This window comes from Hylobates moloch, unplaced genomic scaffold, assembly GCF_009828535.3.
Source record: "Hylobates moloch isolate HMO894 unplaced genomic scaffold, HMol_V3 SCAFFOLD_5, whole genome shotgun sequence".
Taxonomy (NCBI): Eukaryota; Metazoa; Chordata; class Mammalia; order Primates; family Hylobatidae; genus Hylobates; species Hylobates moloch.
In genome coordinates this window covers 107,083,235-107,099,030 of record NW_026652280.1, presented here as the reverse complement: position 1 = coordinate 107,099,030, position 15,796 = coordinate 107,083,235, and the positions used below count along the sequence as shown (strand labels likewise).

At 44.5% G+C, this 15,796-nt stretch overlaps 1 protein-coding gene and 1 non-coding gene across 2 annotated transcripts in view; both read right to left on the bottom strand.

Moving 5' to 3' along the window:
- LOC116468019 (putative neuroblastoma breakpoint family member 7) overlaps positions 1 to 15,796 on the bottom strand; it is a 901,770-nt gene that overhangs the window by 847,727 nt on the left and 38,247 nt on the right. The window lies entirely within an intron of this gene.
- TRNAN-AUU (transfer RNA asparagine (anticodon AUU)) lies at positions 11,949 to 12,022 on the bottom strand. Its single transcript has one exon. It is a non-coding gene; the product is annotated as a tRNA-Asn (tRNA).

Below are 15,796 nucleotides of genomic sequence, written 5' to 3'. Positions count from 1 at the left end.
GAATTTACAATTTAAAGGAGCCCTAACAGTGTACATATTCCAGTCAATAGAAAAAGAGACCAACTCTTTCAGTTGCAGTAAGCACTGGAATTGTGAATAACTGCTTATACAGGCCGGTATGTTGGGCGAAAGTGGACCATAACAGATGTCAGCTACTCGCCATCTTGGTTAGGAAGATTTCAGGTCACCTTTAAGTGAAAACCTCCACTGACAGATGTCCACTCTGGTAGGTTGCCTTTTAGATATGAGAAACATGAATCTGTGTGTCAATGCCCTTATGTTTACTGCCACAGAGATTGGGAAATAATACCTGATGTGAGCCAGGTGCAGTGGCCCACACCTCTGGTCCCAGCTACTTGGGAGTTGGTAGGACTACGTTTGCCTGTAGTCCTAGCAACAGGCACTCCCAGCTACTTGGGAGACTGAGGCAGGAAGATGGCTTGATCCCAGGAGGTAAAGGCTACAGTGAGTTATAATCGCACCACTGCATTCTGGCCTGGGCAACACAGTGAGACCCCATCTCAAAAAAACAAAAATTAATATTAATAATACCTATGTGGGGCCCTCCAGTGGACTTGGAGGGAATATTTTATTTGATGTTGTTTCCGGTATTTGATGTTGTCTCCAGTTTATAGGCATAATTTTTGATATTTTCATTTCCCAGCAGCTCATTATGAAAGGAATATTTTATTCATTTGGAGCTCTTGGTAAGAAGTTTTATGAGAACTTAGGAATAATGGAGAATGTTTCCTTTAAGAAGTGCAGGTTCATAAGCCCCTTCATCTAACCACTGCATGGGTCTTCCTGTTATAATTTCAACAGGAGGGAGTGGAAGTTTTCCAGAAACTGTGGGGGATCTTTGACCAGGGAAGGTTAGAAACTTCTGTTAGCTTTGTCAATTGAGTTTTTATTGTATCATTATTGACTTGCACTAGTCCAGAGGATTACGGGTGATAGGCAAAATGGAAATGTTGGGACATAGGCCAAACGTTACAAATGGATTCAACTACCTGCCTGATAAAGTGTGTTCCTTGGTTGTTATGGAGATCAGATGGCACTCCCCATGAGGAATGATTTTTTTTGAATCACAATCTACCTGCTACTTGGGCTGTGGCTCATCAGTATGGAAATGCTTCACCCCAGTGAGAGCACATATAAATCAGCACCAGAAAGTATCTGTGACCCTGAGATGGAGACAGCTGGATAAAGTCTAACTGCCATGTCTCAAAGGGTCCTAAAGGCAAAATGTCCCTGTGACCCATGAAGGGGTTTTCCAGGATTATGTTTGGGACAGAACAGATAGTACTACAAGAATAAACCTTTTGTGCAATCGTAGGAGATAGTTTTCAATAGCACTGCTTTCCCCATGCTATCATTTAGTCTGAATTCCAATGAGTCAGCTTATGAACTACCTTAAAAAGGGTAATTGAAGCCTAAGGGGTGGATCAGCGTATCATTGGGCCCATACCATACGCCTGTTTCTGAAGAAAAACTTGTTCCCTTTATCTTGCCAGAGATCTATCTCCTGCTTGGGAGATCCCACGTGTGCTGCTTCTAAAAACGTTTTCAATGGGTCATAAGTCAGCAAGGTCATTTGGAGAAGTTCTGTGTCTCTTGTCATCTTTAGAGCTGCATTCTTAGCTGCAGCATCAGCAAAATGGTTATTCTTGCTCTCCAGAGTATCTAATTTTTTTTTTTTTTTTTTGAGACAGAGTCTCGCTCTGTCGCCCAGGCTGGAGTGCAGTGGCACAATCTTGGCTCACTGCAAGCTCCACCTCCCGGGGTCACGCCATTCTCCTGCCTCAGCCTCTCCGAGTAGCAGAGTACCTAATTTTGAATGACAAGGAATTTTGATGATGGCCAAAGATTTGGGTTTTCAAATTGCTCCTAAAAGGTCAGAGACTTATTGGTCATTTTTGATGAGTTGACCTGGTGAAATAAGAAACCTAAGCTGCTTCTAAAGCATTCCAAAATCATCACCTTCTCCAAATGCACCTCAGTGGTCAGTGTAAATATTAGGCTGACGCGGGAGGATTGACTGAGCCCAGGAGTTCAAGACCAGCCTGGAAACCACTGTGAGACCTCCTCTCTATAAAAAGTCGAAGAATTAGCCAGGCATGGTGGCATGCACTTCTGGCCTCATCTACTCGGAGGCTGAGGTGGGAGGATTGCTAGAGCCCAGAAGTTTGAGGCTGTGGTGGGCCATAATGGAGCCACTGCACTCCAGCATGGGTGACAGAATGAGACCGTGTTTCAATAAATAAATAAATAAATAAATAAATAAATAAATAAATAAATAAATTGTTTTTAACCATTTAAAATATCAATGACAGATTTGTTTGGCCTTGTAAGTGCATTGCTGAATTCTCCTCCAATCTACATCTAAATCTAAAGCAGAGCCTGCTTTAGAAAGAGAAGAGGAAAATGCATTTCAATTTAGAAAAGGGAAGTCTTTCACAATATTCTTAATTCACATTATGGTGAAGCAGTATACACAATGGTAGGCTCCCCTCTTCCTGTGGGTTTTACCTTGAAAAGAACAGAAGTTTCAGGGAAGGGGTCAGAGCCCTGGGGACTTTCCTCAGGTGATGTTGATGGAAGAAGAGGCAAGGCAGGACCGGAGGGCTCAGGTAAGGGAGACTATGCAGGTGCAGGGGCAGGAGGAGGAGGAGCAGTTGGAGGCGAAAGAGACAAGGCCTCCTCAATATTTCTCAATTCAGAAAAAGCATCAGATATCCCCAGTTTAAATCCTCAATGGAGGCAATTTTCTCCGTAGTTCTATTAGAAATTTCTAGGTATCATTGGCAGTAAGTCTCCCATTTAATTTGTCTGATTCTAAAACCAAATTTTTCAAATTGTGTGCCTTAATAAATTATTTTAGGCATTTCAAAAGATCCCCGTTTTCTCCATTCTACTTATGAGTTTTTCTGGTTAGGTGGGTCAGGTTTCTTGGATATTTACAAGAGAATCCTTCATAACTGTTATACAGAAACCCAGCTGGTGGTTCTAAACGCTGCTGTTTCTTCAAAGTATGCTCAGATTTTGAAGCTTGATTTCCCATAATTCAGGAGCTTTGCAAAGATGACCAAAGTCTGGGATGTGTTTTGGGTCACAGTGTCCTGCTTATGTAGTCACTCCTACAGATATCACCAGAGTTGTGTATCACTGTCTTAGTGGCTCCCACTGTTTATAACCACCAAGTGGCCACAGAGTGCATCTGCTCTGGGGGACCCATCGCACATATACCTTCCCAGAAGAGCAGGAAAGGGGATTCATAAAGACGTTCTTCTGATGGGGAATGCTCTATGAGGCCGCCTTCACATGGTGAGTAGTGACCGTGACACCTCTGCAGCGTCCCTGGTCACTTGGAGCCCCTGAATGGGTCAGCGGGAGCAGATCGCTTCTTTTCTTCAGGGCTGGAGAAAGCACCTCTGTGCATTTTCCAGGTAAGAACTAACAGAGGCCGGGCACATTGGCTTACACCTGTAATCTCAGCCCTTTGGGAGGCCGAGGTGGGCAGATCACCTGAGGTCAGGAGTTTGAGACCAGCCTGAACAACATGGAGAAACCCTGTATCTACTAAAAACACAAAATTAGTTGGGTGTGGTGGCACGTTTGTAAAACCAGCTACTCGGGAGGCTGAGGCAGGAGAATCACTTGAACCTGGGAGGCAGAGGTTGTGATGAGCCGAGATCCCACCATTGCACTCCATCCTGGGCAACAAGAGCAAAACTCCGTCTCAAAAGAAAAAAAAAAAAAAGAACAAGAATTAGTCACAAGCGAAAACCTAAGTTCAAACTTTCATAAAAGCATGCTACAGACAACAAAACCACCAGTGCCTACCTGCCAATATCTTGACCCAGACCTTTCTGATGAGAGACAGAGGCAGAAAAGGCAGAAGTTTTCCACACAGCCCTTTGCCTGACTGTGACCCAAACCTTCTGTCCTGAGGCAGAGGTGGAGAGAGCAGTTTTTTCCCCCTGAAACTCAAGTCTCTTAACCACAGGGTAAAGACAGAAAACCTCCATTGTAGAAAGGGACGGCTGGAAAGGACAACTCAAGCAAACTCCAGGCCTTCAACCAAAGAGTGGGAAGGTCCAGATTTCAGGAGGATTCACCACTTACTGCCCATCTGTTTCTCTGAGTCAGAATGTGAGGATTTCAAAGCTGGCCAGGCACCTAGTCCAGGAGGAATGTGGTCTGAGAGATGAAAATAGATGTCCCCTTGTAGACTAAGACAGACTCTTAGGTTAAGGAAACTAAAGTTACCTGTGGGTCAAGGATTCAGGGCTGGACTGGCATAGCAACTTCTTAAATTTCTATGGCTACAAGAAAAACCACACTCTTGCTAAACTCCTCAACAACAGGAGCTAGCAGGCAAATTGTCAAAATCTTCCCAGCAATTCTCAACTGGATTTACAACCCAGATCACTAGACCTCTGATGGGACAGAGGAGTGCCCTTCCATTCTTTCCTGATAAGCAACTGCAGACCTCAAGCCAGTTTCAGCCATGTTACAGGGACTGCACACAAACCGACTTCATGTCCTGTAGTTCACCTTTTGACATAAAGAGCCGATTTCCACCTAATTTTAATGCTAAAATCTCTTCCCAATGTGAAGATGGGGTGCACCTTACATATATGTTTACCCATTTCACATGAGCTCAACACCCCTCAGAAATGGTGTTTCCCCAAATGTGCTGAATATGTATAACTCCATTGTGTGATACACACCCTGTGAGGCACAAAAACCAACCCCCCCACCCCGCTCTCTGAAGACAAAGCACCTCTTCAAAGACACACACCGTGGAGACTGTCTCTTCCTGGACTGCAAGCTGATCTCACCAATCAAATTCTTACTACTATGTAGCCACCCTGGAGGCCTTTGAGAGAACAGTCGGATGGTCAGAGATGAGTTGCTCTGCATCCTGCTCACTGGGCCAAAAACGTCGACCTAGAAGGAAGGGGCTTAAGCACAAACACGATTTAAAGAGTTTGTTTGAGCCAATGTGAGGACACTTGCCCAGAAGACTCAGGCCCAAGCAATCTTGGATATGGGCTCCATTTGCCCTTTGTTACAAGTGGGTTTCCAAAGACCAAAAAGGGGGACGGGAAGTTGGCTGGTACAAAATTGCTTGTCAGGAACTCCCTGAAGTTTACAGAAATAACACTGATTAATGATTAGCTATACATTGTTCAGCTACAGGGAGTGAGAGATGGTGTCCAGTGCAGCATATTTAGGTTGGTTTATAGCCACTTGTGATGATAGCAAGCAGTTTCAACACATGAATACACGGCTTCAAAACAGGGAAGTAGGACGTTGCTGCTGTCTCATTTTAATGCCTAACTCTGGGCTTGTTAATTTGAAAGCACTCACTTTCCTCACATAAAATTTCTTTTCTTTCCTCAGACATTTGAATTCTTTATAGTTTAGGAATATTTTGAATAAATATGAATTTGTTTTACATGTCTTTGGTAAACCATATTCACATGTTTCTCTAGAAATAGAAATTCCAATAGAACTATAATGCCAGGCATATATGTACTTTTAAAGGTATTAGTAGACATGTTTTAAAAAGTAAAAAGAGGCCGGGCGCGGTGGCTCACGCTTGTAATCCCAGCACTTTGGGAGGCCGAGGCGGGCGAATCACGAGGTCAGGAGATCGAGACCACGGTGAAACCCCGTCTCTACTAAAAAATATAAAAAATTAGCCAGGCGTGGTGGTGGGCGCCTGTAGTCCCAGCTACTCGGAGAGGCTGAGGCAGGAGAGTGGCGTGAACCCGGGAGGCGGAGCTTGCAGTGAGCCGAGATTGCGCCACTGAACTCCAGCCTGGGCGACAAAGCGAGACTGTCTCAAAAAAAAAAAAAAAAAGTAAAAAGAAAGAGGTGAAATTATTTTTTATAATATATATTCAACTAAGTATATTTAAGATATTATCATTACCCCATGTGACACTAGCAAGATTTCCAGTGTTCAATAGCTACCTGTGGTTTGTGGCTATCATATTGGAAAGCACAAGTCTACGGGGTAGAAAAGTTGAATTTCTGGGTCACAGCATATATGTATGTGTGTCTTACCATTAGAATATACTGCCAAACAATTTCCCAAAGTTTTTGAACTTATTTATACTCTTGCCAGAAATGAATAGAAGATTATAATGCTTCCGTTATGCCAAAATCTGGGAATGTCTTTTTTTTTTTAAGTCAAGTTTACCGAGGTATAATTAAAACTCACCAGCATTACATGTTGTACATGGTTCTCAGTGATATATTCTCTTTGCAAAGCTGGATTTTGGTTTGATTTAAAAGCTAATGCCACGTAAAAAAATTCAATACGTAGGGCTAGGCAAGGTGGCTCATGCCTGTAATTCCAGCACTTTGGAAGGATGAGGTGGACGGATCACTTGAGGTCAGGAGTTTGAGATCAGCCTGGCCAAAACGGTGAAACCCCATTTCTACTAAAAATGCAAAAATTAGCCAGGTGTGGTGGGGGGGAACCTATAGTCTCAGCTACTTGGGAGGCTGAGGCAGGAGAATCATCTGAGCTCTGGAGGCTGAAGTTTCAGTGAGCTATCATTGCACCACTGCAGTCCAGCCTTGGTGACAGAGTGAGACTGTGTCTCAAAAACAGAAAAAAAATGTGTGTGTGTGTGTGTGTGTGTATATATATATATACATATATATATATATATACTGTATGTGTATATATATGTGTGTGTGTGTATATATATATATACTGTATGTGTATATATATGTGTGTGTGTGTATATATATATATACTGTATGTGTATATATATGTGTGTGTATATATATATACTGTATGTGTATATATATGTGTGTGTGTATATATATGTATACTGTGTGTGTATATATATATATATACTGTGTGTGTATATATATGTGTGTGTGTATATATATATATATATACTGTGTGTGTATATATAGATATATACTGTGTGTGTATATATATATGTTGTGAACTCAACAAGCAACACTATTCTCCAAGTAAAGTAATAGAGAATCTTAAGGCAATCAAAATTATTTATTATTTATTAACTATTTAATTTTAAGGCAATCAAAATTAATTATTATTATTTATTAACTCTATTATTATCAAAATTATTTATTAACTCCATTATTAACTCCATATAATCATTAATATTAGTCATGGATTTTAAAATTAACTATATATATTGAGGTGACATTTAATAGAGGATGATGGCATCATGTATTAGATGACATCTAAATATATTTAGGAAGAAATTGTAAGTGGAATAATTCAGTCTCCTAGTTTCTAGAATTATCTCCTTTTAAAGATATTACGTACTGAATTAGTAAGTAACTGAGTCCAAATCTCACCCTACTTGCTGCATGACAGCCAAGAAGTCAGGAGACACAAGGTGTTGGGGCAGGGAAGGTGACTTTATTTCAGAGAGCTAGCAAACCAAGAAGATGGTGAACTAATGACCTAACGAAACATCTCAAGTTAATAAAAATTTCTGGCTTCTTGTATGTTAAGGAAAGGGGAAAGAAGCAGGGGATTGAGGTCAAGAGGTGGCTGACACTCCCAGACATCTGGGCAGCAGTGAGGGCCCAAGGGGGCTTTGAAATTTCTTTTTCTTTGGTCAGGTCACCAGAATAAACACGGTTACTTGTGTGCATACATCCCTTAGCTCCTCAGGGGTTAATTTTGGGAAGGGACTATTACATTCTTGCATTATTATTATTATTATTATTGAGCCTGAGCTTCGTTTTTGTTGCCCAGGCTAGAGTTCAATGATGCGATTTCGGCTCACTGCAACCTCTGCCTCCCAGGTTCAAGCGATTTTCCTGTCTCAGCCTCCCAAGTAGCTGAGATTAACAGGCATGCGCCACCAGACCCAGCTAATTTTGTATTTTTAGTAGAGATGGGGTTTCGCTATGTTGGCCAGGCTGGTTTTGAATCCCTGACCTCAGGTGATCCACCCACCTTGGCATCCCAAAGTGCTGGGATTACAGGCGTGAGCCACTGCGCCTGGCTTAATTAGCTAATTTTTTAAAATTTGTAGAGACAGGAGTCTCACTATGTTGCTCAGGCTGGTATGGAACTCCTGGCCTCAATCGATCTTCCCTCCTCAGCTGCCTGAAGTGCTGAGATTACAGGTGTGAGCCACCACACCCTGCCTAATTTTCTTATTTTAATTTTATGTATGTGATTATTACTGTACTTAAGATAATCAAGCAGTAATTTCTTTAAAGTTTTAGAGACTTTATCTATTCACTCCACTGAAAGAGTATGCCAATTGGTTTCATAAGAAAATATATTCATACATTAGAAAAATTCCTTCCACCAAACTAGGGGGCATTCGAAAGCAAATAATTGGATTACGTAGCATCATTTAAGGTGAAAACAGAGGCAATGGTGTCTATTAACAATGCTTATCAGTGAGGGAAAGAAACTGAAAAATTAACATCATTAGATCCTTGGAAAACCCTCACTGCTGAAAATCTGAGTAATTCTTTGATCCCCTTTTGAGTCTGGCAGGACATTCTCCTTCCAGGCATGTAAAAGTGAATGAATAATTTCTTTTCATCCATTTTCATTAAGGGCTGAACTTCCTTACTGTTCTAGAGATTGTTAAATTTGATTTGTGTAGTTCTGAGAAGTGCTCAAATTGCTGATTCCATTGCTTACTTGTGATCATATCACTCTTTTTTTCTCCTTTCTGTAGTGTGATTTAAACTTAATCCTTAAAGGGCATATATTTGGATTTTTCAGCTGGTTAGAAACCCGAATATATGAATCAAAGAAAACTGTTCCTTACGTGCTGCAGATTCAGTTTTCTTCCTGTGCTAGGATCTCCTTTAGGCCTATTAATTTGTTACAGCCAAGAGCTCCTACGGAATGAAATTCGGTTGGGGGTGAGAGGCATTGAGTAGTAAGATCATCTTTATAATAGAGATGCCACTCTTGCAGATAATGACAGCTACTGGGCCCATAAAATTTTTACCAAACATTGGAAAGCTGAGACATGAGCAACTTCCCATTTGCTGCAGTCTCAAGAATCAGGAAATACAATTATTCCCAGGACAATGAATAAACAGTCAAAAAAGACTCACAGACTAGATTAGTTGTCAGGTATCGCCAAACGGACTGGATTCTTGCCAAACACCACCCAACAGAGATTGTCCCGAGAAATTCACTCCATAACGTTTACCAGAAATCTACACTGATGCCACTGATGGCAGAAAACAATGATGCAAACATGAGAGAGAGAGAGAGAGAGAGAGAGAGAAGGAAAGGACTTGTCCAATGACCATACTTAGTATTTTAAAGGCAAAAGAGCTCAGTTTCTGCTCATGAAAACAGAAGAACTGAGGGAAAAAGAGCCAATAGCTCTAAGGATCCAGGTCTGCACCAGGGGCCTGTTAGGTGCAGGATTCTGTTGGCTCCAATGATGGGTCTCAGATGGACTAATTTTTATAGACATAGCCTCTGAAAGAAATCTGTCAAGGAATCATATAGAGACACTTATCTGCATCCTCATTCTCCATTAATACAGAAGGGAGAACTGGCATTAGATTGTTTTCAGCAAATAGAAGTAAAATCAAGATTTATAAAGAAAAGAGGAAAGGGGAGGAGAAAAAAAAATGTCTGGGACCATTGTGATTTTGCTTTCTTTGGATAAGCAACTTGGCAGAAAGCAATCAAAGAAGTCACTGTGATCTGTCTTCTCTGGACCCATATGACTTGATCACCACAGGAAACAATGACAAGCCAGGCACAGTGACTCATGACTGTAATACCAGCACTTTAGGAGGCTGAGGCAGGTGCACTGCTTGAGCTCAGTTGGAGAGCAGCCTGGTCAACGTGATGAAACTCCATCTCTACAAAAAAAATACAAAAATTAGCCAGGCATGTTGGTGTATGCTGCTAGTCCCAGCTACTCAGGAGGCTGAGGTGGGAGGATCATCTGAGCCTGGGGAGGTTGAGGCTGCAGTGAGCCATCATCATGCCACTACACTCCAGCCTGGGTGACAGAGTGAGGCCCTGTCCCAAAATAAATAAATTTTAAAAAGAAACAGGGCTGACCATGGTGGCTCATGCCAGTAATCTCAGCACAAAACTTCGGGAGGCTGAGGTAGGAGGATCACTTGAGCTCAGGAGTTGGAGACCAGCCTGGGCAACATAGTGAGATCACATCTCTACAGAATTATTATTATTGTTTAATAGCCAGCTATGATGGTGCATACCCATAGTCGCAGCTACTTGGAAGGCTGAGGCAGGAGGATCACTTGAGCCCAGGATTTTGAGGCTACAGTGAACTATAATCATGCCACTGCACTGCAGCCTGGACAACAGAGGAAGACCTTGTCTCAAAAAATAAAATAAAATAAAATAAAATAAAATACACATAAAATGTCTTAGAAGTTTAGCTGTCCATCCTATGCAACAAAATATCTGTGAGTAATGTCCACCATGTCCTTCTGTTGTATTGTCCCCTTAGTTAAGCCAGGAGGGAACCTGTTCCCTTATTAGAATATCATGGGCACATGGCCAACACGGTGGCTCATGCCTGAAATCCCAGCACTTTGGGAGGCCGAGGCAGATGGATCTCCTGAGCCCAGGGGTTGGAGACCAACCTCGGCAACATAGCAAGACCCTAGCTCTAAAAAAAAAAAAAAAAAAAAAAAAGGTGAATGTGGTGGTGCATGCCTGTAGATCCAGTTACTCTGGAGGCTGAGGTGGGAGGATCACTAGAGCCCAGGGGATGGAGGTTGTAGTGAGCTGAGATCAAGCCACTGCACTCCATCCTGGGTGACAGAGTGAGATCTAGTCTAAAATAAAGTGGAGTGGGGGAGGGTGGCAGACAAAGTTTGTTGTGCCAGCAAGTAAATGAAGAAAGGGACAGTATTAGAGTTGAGAAATAAATTGGAATATGATTTGGTATCACTCCCGCAGAGGATAAATTTGCTAAATGTGCTGAAGTTAGAGGCATTATGTAAGGTCCATTGCAGTGGCTCATGCCTGTAAATCTTGGCACTTTGGGAGGCCTTGGAGCTGCTTGAGCCCAGGAGTTTGGAGACCAGCCTGCACAACATGGTGAAACCTCTTCTCTACAGAACATACAAAATTTAGCAGGGCATCATGGCCCACACCTCTAGTCCCAGCTACTGGGAAGGCTGAGAGATGGGAGGATCGCTTGAGCCTGGGAAGACGAGGCTGCTGTGAGACATGGTTGGGCCACTGTGCTCCTGCCTGAGAGACAGAATGAGACCCTGTCATAAAAACTAAAAATAAAAATTAAAAAGCCTGTAATATAGCAGTGGCACATCTAGTTCTCTACACTATAGAAAAGTCAGTGGTCAAAGATATATGTAGAAGAATGATGGTTTCACGATTCTCTGTAATCCTAAAATCATGAAGCCAATCTCTTCAAACACATTTTGAAAAGGGTTAAGTAAATCATGCACAAACTGAGGGGGGAAATGCTGTTTTCAAAAATGATGGAGAGGATTATTATGATGATCAATGATTCCACTGGTCACATTATTGACAGAGCAATCACTAAATCCAGGCCCATCATGGGGATAGGACACCTCTCTAGGCCTCCTGTTAAAAATGAAAAAATGGAGTCCGGTCTATAACCCATCCAAGCCTATAAGGGACAGCATGAGGATTTTGTCGCACCAGAAGTGACTTGTTTGGTCTCTGACTCTTGCACTCAGGCACAAGACAACCTGACATTTCAGGAGATACTCTGTCCGAATTGGATCTCTGAGTGGGGTGGCTCTTGATAGGGATCCCTGTTAACTGTGACTAGAATCCTGAGATGAGAAAAACCTTCCTGAAATGGGCATATCCCTGGCTGGCCTGGAACCAACCTTTCGGACTTAGGACTATGGGAAGAATAGGGGTAGATTCTCTAGTGATGATAATACATGAACGCTTTAAAAGCTAGAACAGGCGTCCCTGGGTGGGCTTGAACTACCCACCGTCCGGTTAATAGCCGAACGCGCTGACCGATTGCGCCACAGAGACAGGTACTAGTGATTCCACTGGGCGCTATAGGCAGGGCGCACTCACCAAACTCCTCCATCCCTTCCAGCCTCAGGGCCCGCCTGGCAGGACTACTGAGCAAGGCCTTGGAAAACCGGAGCGATTAGAGCGGTGAGTCGCGCTGGTCACATTGGACACCTGCGGGTTGGGAGATTCTGAAGCCAGAAGGAGAGCCGAATGGCCTTCGCCCGCCCTGCCCCTCGTCCGCTTCAGAAACTCCTGGAAACGCCCTGGTCCGCGACCTGGGCCCAAGCAGCCAGGGGGCCCAAGGGAAGCTGAACGCCGGGTGAGCTACCGGGATGGCTCTTCCGGTTCTTTGTGCCGCCTTCACCCAGTGAGGGAGCCTGTGCCCCCCTGCCCAGTCGCTTTCGGGGCGCTGCGGAGCTTCCGCTGCCATCTTCGGATCCTGTGTCCCGCACGGAGGCTCCACCAGGGCAGGGATAGTGGTGAGGGTCGCTCGTGGATCCCCTCGCGGGGAGCAGGTTCTGGCACTCACCAGGGCGCAGGATTAGGACTTGTTGAATGAATCCATCGTGACCTTTATCTTTTAGTCCTCTGAAGAGCGTTGGGAATGGAAATCATAAGATATTTTTCCATTAGAAAGTTCTTTTTACAAGGCGTTTATTCAGGTTGACTTCTCGGCACCCCGCGGGGCGGGCAACGGGCAGGGCCTCCGGTGCACCTTCTGCGCAGTGGAGCCGCGGAGGCTCAGGTGGGCGGTGGTCCGGTCGTGGGGCGGGAGGGCGGGAGCGGAGGAAGGGAAAAGCAAAAGTGGGGAAAGAAGCCGGTGAGCGGTGGACCAGACATCCAGACCTCCTGAAAGGCTCGTGCGGAGGCAGAGGCGGGATCTTCCGGAGGTGAGAATTGTTTTTTTATTGTAGCAGAATGGGGAGGAATTGAGGGGAAAATGGAGATAGAACCTGAAAGAGCCCCAAACGCGAGAACGTGTAGCTCCCCAAGAATAAGATCTTCCAGAAGATCTAGACCGAAAACTAGGAGTCTGGGAACCCTGAAATCCTTGGAGGAGTGGCATCATCATGACCCTCTGTGTTCTCACTTATAAGTGGGAGCTGAATGAAGAGAATACATGGACAGATAGGGTGGTGGTGGCGACAACACACACTCGAGCCTGCCAGAGGGTAGAGCGGGGAGGAGGGAGAGCATCAGAAAGAGGAGCTAATGGATGCTGGGATTAGTACCTGGGTGGTGGGATGATCTGTGCAGCAAACCACCATGGCACAGGTTTACCTGTGGAACAAACCTGCACATCCTGCACATGTACCCCTGAACTTAAAGTAAAAATTGGAAACAAAACATTTAAAAAGAAAAGAAAATAACAACAACAAAAAAGAGTGGTGCAAATCTGTACCAGGCTTATTGTAAACAAAAGAATGAGAATGAAAACATGGATATCAGACAAAGGGAAATGGCAAAAGAACGCTTTACATTAGCTAGAGGAGTAATATCCTAGCATCCAACTAGAATAGAAGGGAATCGAATGGAATTGTTTTTCCCTGAACTGGCCTCCTTGGGTGGCCGACGAGGGCGAGGTGAAGGGAAGACATCTTGGAGTGAAATGTCCGTTTCTTCGCTCTTCTTTTTGTCTTTGTAAGGCATAAGAAGTTAAAAGCAAGATCTGATCCCTGGCATTTTCTAGGAATTTGAAATAGGTATGTGAGGAGAGAAGCTCAATTATTACCCAGGTCTCCGAGACTATCCCAGGCACAATCCCAAGAGTCCAGCTTTCCAAACCAGCGTCCCTGGGTTCTGAAGGCCTTTTTGAGGAAAGTACTGATGTTCGTGTCAAGGTTGGGAGGAAAGGGTTTGGAAGACCCCAGGCGCTGGAAAGGCAAAGAGAAGGTATCAAGAAGCGAGGCAAGAACTTTCCACAGGTTCACGTTGGATACGCACCGGAGACAAGAAACTGAGTGAATTTCTGGTGTTTTCTTACAGAGGTTTGTTATCCAGTTGTACAGTCTATTTCAGAATAAGGCTTTTTCAGGTCAGCTCTTTTAATGAGAAGCCATAACTTTCTGGTGTTGCCTGATGCAAATCCCTAATGTGAGCCTTTGCCTAGGGTGTCCTTTTTTGTTAGTTACATGTTCCAAAGAGAACACGGTAAAAATCTTGACTCCTCTTCCCATGTCCCGATCTTACCTTTTTCCATGTAAAGGCCGCAGGCTTTGTTGACAGGAGGCGTCAGTGGTTTAGTGGTAGAATTCCTGTTTCCCATGCTGGAGGTCCGCGTTCGACTCCTGCTTGGTGCAGCGCGCAGCTTTTGCACAATTTGGTTTTTACATTTATTTACCATAACTGTGTATACTTAGGTAGGTCACAGCCGCAATAATAAACAGAAAGAAAAGGGAACTACTGTATAGCTTTCCGGTTCCTTCTGGAGTGGAATTTTCTAAGCAAAGACTTTGCAGAGACTGTCTTTGAAGTAGCTAGTGTGTCTGGTTGGTCTCTGCGTTTTTGCATATTTGTCCCTAAAACCGGCGGGACGTTTACTGTCTCTTCTGGCGGATCCCTGAAATACACGGTCACCTGGACACCGATTTCACTGACTGGACCTTGGCCAGACTACGTATCGCGGTGGAGTGCGGCTCAAGAAATGACATTCTCGAAAGGAGAGAAGCTGTAGGGTCGGACAGACATACGCAGTGGGGAAGGGGGAGTGGGGACGCGGGCCCAGGGACAGGGGAGGCGTGTGGGAAGGAACCGCATGCAGATGAGGGGAGCGGCGGAGAGGTGCCTCGGATCTTCCTGTCGAGGAAGGCCCAGTCTTTGGTGGTATCGGCAAAATGAAGGATGGGCCCCAAGTGGAGGGCAGCACGTCCCCAAAACTCATTTTGATCTCCCCTGTTTTATACTCCACCAGGCAAATCTTCTGTCTAGGGGATTCTTTGTAATGCGTCTCTTTAAGCATCGTGCTGGAGAGGCCATGACAATCATTACCTCTGGAGGTTTGCGGAGGAAAGCTGGAAAAGGAAAGCCCCGGGATCATCTGGTTTGTCCTCTCCTGTTTTCATCTACTCTTTTCCTCAGGGAAGCTTATATGTGTCCAGGAGTCGCATCGCAGCTGCCGCACTGGCGGATTAAGAGCCGCTGATGGCGGGGCGCGGTGGATCACGCCTGTAATCCCAGCACTTTGGGAGGCCGAGGTGGGCGGATCGCAAGGTCAGGAGATCAGACCATCCTGGCCAACATGGTGAAACCCTATCTCTACTAAAAATACAAAAAAATTAGCTGGGCGTGGTGGTGCCCGCCTGTAGTCCCAGCTACTCGGGAGGCTGAGGAAGGAGAATCGCTGGAACCCGGGAGGCGGAGGTTGCAGTGAGCCGAGATCGCGCCACTGAACTCCAGCCTGGGCGACAGAGCGAGACTCTGTCTCAAAAAATAAACAGCTGCTGACAAATCTCTTTCGTGAAGGGGTAAGAGCCGCAGTTGGCCCATAGCAAGGGAGTCAGAAGCAAGAGCAGAACCGAAAATACTTTTCTCTATGTCGTTCTCTCCCTCCTACCTGTGAACATCAACCTTCCACATACACAGGTTCAAAACCGCCTTGGTCTCTAAGGGAGAGTTACCATTTTTCACAGGTCTGGTAAGCCATGTTTCCTTCTTGCTTCTACAGTTCTTCCAGGGCTAAGTTTCAGGAGCTGGTCAGCAGTGCAGGCTAGTTCAATATCCTGGTTCAAAACCATTTGTCTGGTTTTGCTGCTAGAGTAAAGTGCCTCCTAGACCAGAGAGGTGTTCCTT